The following is a 5,821-nucleotide window of genomic DNA, read 5'->3' as shown; positions in this document are numbered from 1 at the left end:
TAGGTAATTCAGTGGTCAGTCCCAGCCAGCCCTCTGCTGGGGAACAGCCCCTGCCACCTCTCCACATGCATCTCATCTCTGCTGGAGAACACCCCCCCCCCCCCCAGACATTTCTGCTGCCCTACCACCGGGTTGGGGACCTTGCTGCCCTGTGTCACAGCCCCCTACTTCTGGCTGCGGGGGGTGGGGGAGGAATAAGTGGGAAGGAGAGGCAGAAAATAACTGGAGGGCTGCCCCAACCCAACTTCTAAAGTGTGGGGGTCACGGTAAGAGGGTTTGTAGCCCCCACCCTCCCAGAAGTGCCTGTCCTTTGCTTTCTTTTAGGCTCTCAGAGCCCTTTATGAACAGCAGTGAAGCCTCTCAACAGTGGGTACTGTTCTCTGCTTTTACAAACTGGGGAAACCGAGGCACTGAGCCTTGCTAGGCTGATCCTGCACTTTTCACCCATCTAACTCCCATGGCACTAAATGAGGAGAGCAAGGGCTGCGGGACTTAGCAGCTTACTCAGGTCCCATGGAACCCAGGAGTCCTGACTCAGCCCTGTGTGTTAGTTACTAAGGGCCGGATTTTGCAGGCTCTCTCTGTCTGAGGTTCTTTTCTGGCCCCACCACTGTAGTATTGGAGCACTTCACAATCGTTAAGGTATATCCTCACCACAGCCTGCGGGGCAGGGCAGGGCTGGGCTATTATCCCCATTGTCCACGTGGGGAAAACTGAGGCATAGGGAGGCTAAGGGATTTGCCCAGGGTCACCCAGGCAGCCTGTGGCAGAGCAGAGACTTGAAACCAGGTCTCTCAACTTCTGTGCTGGTTCTCTAACCACTGCACCAGCCCACGAGCACTCGCTGCTCCACTTCACTTCAGCTGACGTTTGGGGAGCTGAGCATCCCTCTTCGGGCCTGAATGATGGCTCCGCTAACCTGACCAGAGTTTAATGGAGTTTGCTGCAGATAAGTGTGGGGGTGTCTGTGCCCCAAGCCCCCAACAGTTAGTGGCGCCCCTCATCAGAGGTCCAATTGATGGACAGATGAGCCTTGCTAGAGCAAAGGAAATCGCAGGGAAAAATCCCTTTCTTTTCCAGACACCACAGGCGCCCGGGATCCCAATTCCCTCTCACCGGACGCCTTCCTTTACACCGAGCAGATCAGACCGGGAGGATTTTACACTTGCTTTGCACCCTCTGCACAGACCCCAGCCGAGTTAGACAAAGACCCCTGCCAGGAAAGGAATCAAAAGCAAACTGCCCCAGAAAAGATGAAAGGGTCAGAAGCTTCTCCCAGCTGCCAGCCTGTCCCTGAGGATTCCTTCCCGGTTACCTCTCCACGCAGGGCTCGGGTGCCTCTTTCCCAACCCCTGAGCTGCGAAGCTGCTCCCCAGAGTCAGCGCTCCGCTCCCCTCCCACTTCCTGCAGCGCCTTCGGTGAGAAAACTCCAGGCAAGCTCAGGCCTGATGGGCTGAGGTGGCGATTGTCCCAGGGAGAAGGGCAGGAATCCCAGCAAAAAGGGGGGTGGGGGGAAGTGTCTAAGGCCTGGGTGTTTTTTTTTTTAAAGCAAACACTGACCAGATTTGTTCAAAGAAGGCCTTTGGGGGAGGGGGAGGCAATGGCAAGGCGCTCACATGGGCTGGCATGCGGCAGGGCTGTCAGCAGACAGCGTGAGTAACCAGAGAGCAAGCCTTGAATGGGCCCTCTCCCCCGCCCGATGGGCTGCGGGGCCCGATGGAGAAGCCTCCTCCAGCGGCGTGTGATTGGCAGATGGAGCGGCGTGCTCTCTCCCCCAGCCAGCCCGGCCTGCTGGTTACATAACAGAGAGCGGGAGCGCGAGCGTGGGTGCGCACGTGCACGCTTGGGCTCGCTCCCCGGCAGGTCTGAGCCATGCACAGAGACTCCTAGGCTTTACGGCCAGAAGGCCCCATCGTGATCATCTAGTCTGACCTCCTGTGCATGGCAGGCCGCAGAGCCTCCCCCATCCACTCCTGTAACAGACCCCTGGCCTCCCGCTGAGTCACTGACGTCCTCAAATCACAGTTTAAAGTCTTCAAGTGACAGAGAATCCACCGTGTTTAGCTCAGCCCTGGGCCTGCCGCCTCGCCCCTGCTGCCGTCGATCCTCACTGCCTGCGCGTCTCTGACATCACCCCATGGGCGCTGGTGGGGGTGGAGGGGTTCCCGGCTGCTGCAGGTCAAAGGCTGGGCGAGCCTGAGGGTGCCCCTCTCTGCCGAGAGGCCCTGGGTTTGGAAGGGGGAAGGTGGGAGCAAATCACGGCAGATCTGAGAGATCCTGGATTAACTCGGCATTAGTGTGATAATGGGATGTTCTGGGGACCGTCGTCCATTATTCATGAAGGATCAGTGCTGCTATTCATTGTTATTCATTGCATTATTATTATTTCCGTATGTGTCTGCTTAGCACTGACGGTGCTAGGGGCACAACAAACCCAGCTAAGGAAAAGGGCCCAATTCTCAGGGCTTGTCTACATTGGCACTTTACAGCACTGCAACTTTCTCACGCAGGGGTGTGAAAAAACACCCCCCTGAGCGCTGCAAGTTTCAGTGCTGCAAAGGGCCAGTGTAGACAGTGCCCCAGCGCCGGGAGCTACGCCCCTTGTGGAGTTGCTCTGCCATGACTACACAAGCCACAATGACAACGAGCCCTAAGACCTCTTTACTCGCTGCACCAGCCCTGCTCCCAACCCTGGATGCGGGGTGTGGCTGGAGCTCTCTGCACTGTTCTCTGCCTCCCAGGGGGCATAGGGAGTGGAGTGGAAATTAGAGCAGCCCTGAAGCTGCTCTAACTTGCTGAACTGCTAAACACAGGGAGCTTGCAAAGGAGGCATGACGGCGTCCCAAGCCCAGGATCAGAGTCACTGGGAATCAGGGTCAATGCCGGGCGAGGGGCAGAGGCGGAGCTGCCTGGGCTTGAGTTCAAACTTAAAAGGATATTCAGAGCTGTGGAGAAAATGTGTAGAAACAAAGCCAAGGACAAAATAATAAGAAGAGTCTCACCTTTTATGAAGTATCTTTCTAAAGGCTCCCAAAGCCCTGGACAGTCTGTATATACAGTCGTGCTGCTGCACGCCAGGGGTGACCGAAATGCAGCTGTCTCTGGGGTGGAACCCAGGCAGTTGTTCAACCTCTCAGAGCAATGTCCCACAACAGTTTAGGACAGGAAGTGAAGAATCCTGCATCTGATTGAAGGTGAAAAGGCAGTAGGAACTGCCCTATTGGAGCAGACCCTTGGTCCATTAAGCCCGACACCTTGGCTTTGACAGTGGTCAGTACTTGATACTTCCTTGTTATGTGTATTACCAGAGCACCTAGGAGCCCCAGTTATGGACCAGAACCCCATGTGCTAGGCGCTGCACACACATAGAGCAAAAAGATGGTGTCTGCCCCCAAAGAGCAAAGAATCCCACTCCCTCCAGCCATGGCATGCCACGAGGAGAGAAGGCTCCTTCCTGACCCCTGTAGGCCCTGAAGCATGGCATTGACTTACCCACAGCATCTCCCTGGAGGCCCCTATCCCAGACACAAAGCAGTAGTGTCCCCATCCCTTGGCTGGAAGCTGTGGGACTCCCATGAGGGTTGCACGTGGGGACTAGATGACTGGGGAGAGAGTGGGCAGGTGGGCAGGAGACAACATGGTCTAGTGGCTAGAACGCTGGACTTGGAGCTGGGAAACCTGGGTTCTGCTACTAAACCACTGGGGGACCTTGGGCAAATCACTTCTCCTCTGCCTCGCCTCCTTTGTCTATTTCAATTGTGAGCTCTCTGGAGGCAGGGGCAGTGTGGGGGCTGTGATCAGCGCACTGGGGCCCCAGCCCCAGGTGGAGCCTCTGGTAGCTTTCGTGAATATGAATAAGACGGAGAGGAGGCTTTTGCCTCCCGGATGTCCAGCTCACACCCAAAGTCCTGTCGATAGCAGCGGGTTGGTGATATGTCTGGAATGAGTTTAGTAGGTCTCGACCCAGTTCTTAATGACACCACCACAATTAGCTCTAATTGGCAGCCTCAGAAAAGAGGCCGATGAGACAGAGCTCTCCTCCTCACCCCTAGAGGGCATCTCTCCAGAGGCGGGTTGAGTCCCATTGGGAAGGGACAGCGGATAGGGGAGACTTGCCTAGCTGCAGCTGCACCAGTACCCGCTGGCTGGGTAAGCTGCCAGGCACTGGGGATCTTAACCAGCGGCTTTCTCCAGCACTAACTTCACAGGGGCGGAAACCAAATTACAAATCAGCATCTCTGAACCGGCAGGAGACTGCGGCTGGTGCTAGTGAAAATGTCACCTCTGCAGCAGGGAAGAGGGAATGCTCAGAGCATGAGCCAGGCTGCGGGGAATCTAGGTTTACAGTCGGGCGTGTTATGACGTCAATTCAGGGCGGACAGGTGAGTGAATCCCAGAAGCTGAGGGAGGTGATGGCCCACTTTGTGCACGTGTGTTGTAACACCTCCTCTTTGAATCAGCGGATCTCAAAGTGCTTTACAAAGGAGGTCAGTATCATCACCCCCATTTTACAGATGGGGAAACTGAGGCAGAGGAAGCGACTTGCCCAAGATCACCCAGCAGGCTAGTGTCAGAGCTGGGAATAGAACCCAAGTGCTCTGAGGCCCAGTCCAGTGCTCTACACACTAGGTCCCATTGCTACCTGAGGTAGTGCTAACAGGTTAGACCCACCCAGTGGGGGCTGGTAGGAAGTGGGAAGGAGGGCCCCTCCCACAATAGGGAACATACAGCTTTCCATTATTTCCAGAGAAGGGATTTGTCACGACTCAAAACGCAAAGCAGGGTTGAGCCTGGCCAGTGCTAGCGGGAGATGGCCTCTTCATGCTCTTATAATTATTGTGCTGGCCCTTCAAAGCCCTGACTGAGACTGGTTCTGCCAGGCGCCGCACAGACATGGAGTGAGAGACAGGCCCTGCCCCAAAGTGCTTCCAGCCTGAACAGACAGGACAGGCAAAGAGTGGGAGGAGGAAACTGGAACATGGAGCGGAAGTGACGTGCCCAAGTCACTCAGCAGGTCAGTGGCAGAGCTGGAGTTGATTCAGAGATTCCAAGGCCAGAAGAGACCATTGGGATCATCTAGTCTAACCCCCGCATCATCCCCTCGTCCCCCTGTAGAACACAGGCCAGAGAATTGCTCCAAAAGAATCCCTAGAGCAGATCTTGTAGAAAAACATCCAGCCTTGATTTAAAATTGGCCCGTGATGGAGAATCCGCCAGGACTCTTGGGAAACTGTTCCAGTGGTCAAATATCCTGATTGTTAAAAATGTATATCGCATTTCCCGTCTGAATTTGTCTGGCTTCAGCTTCCGGCCATTGGCTCATGTCAGACCTTTCTCTGTTAGATTGAAGAGCCCATCATTAAATATCTGTTCCTCATGTAGATTCTTCTAGACTGTGATCAACTCACCCCTTAACTGTCTCTTTGTTAAGCTCAATAGATCGAGCTCTTTGAATCTCTCACATAAAGCAGGATTTCTAATGCTTTAATCATTCTCATGGCTCTTCTCTGACCCCACTCCAACTGATCAACATCCTCCTTGAACTGTGGGCACCAGAGCTGGACACAGGATCCCAGCAGCAGTCGCACCAGCGCCAGATATGGAGGTAAACTAATCTCTCTGCTCCTACTCCCGATTCCCCTGTTTACACAGCCCAGGATCGCATTCGCTCTTTTCGCCACAGTGTCTCACCAGGAGCTCATGTTCAGCTGATTATCCCCCACAACCCCTAAATCCTTTTCAGAGTCCCTACTTCCCAGGACAGAGTCCCCCAGCCTCTAAGTGTGGTCTGCATTCTTTGTTCCTAGATGCACATGTTTAC

The sequence above is a fragment of the Chelonia mydas genome, chromosome 24 (assembly GCF_015237465.2).
Source record: "Chelonia mydas isolate rCheMyd1 chromosome 24, rCheMyd1.pri.v2, whole genome shotgun sequence".
Taxonomy (NCBI): Eukaryota; Metazoa; Chordata; order Testudines; family Cheloniidae; genus Chelonia; species Chelonia mydas.
This window is presented reverse-complemented; position numbering follows the sequence as displayed.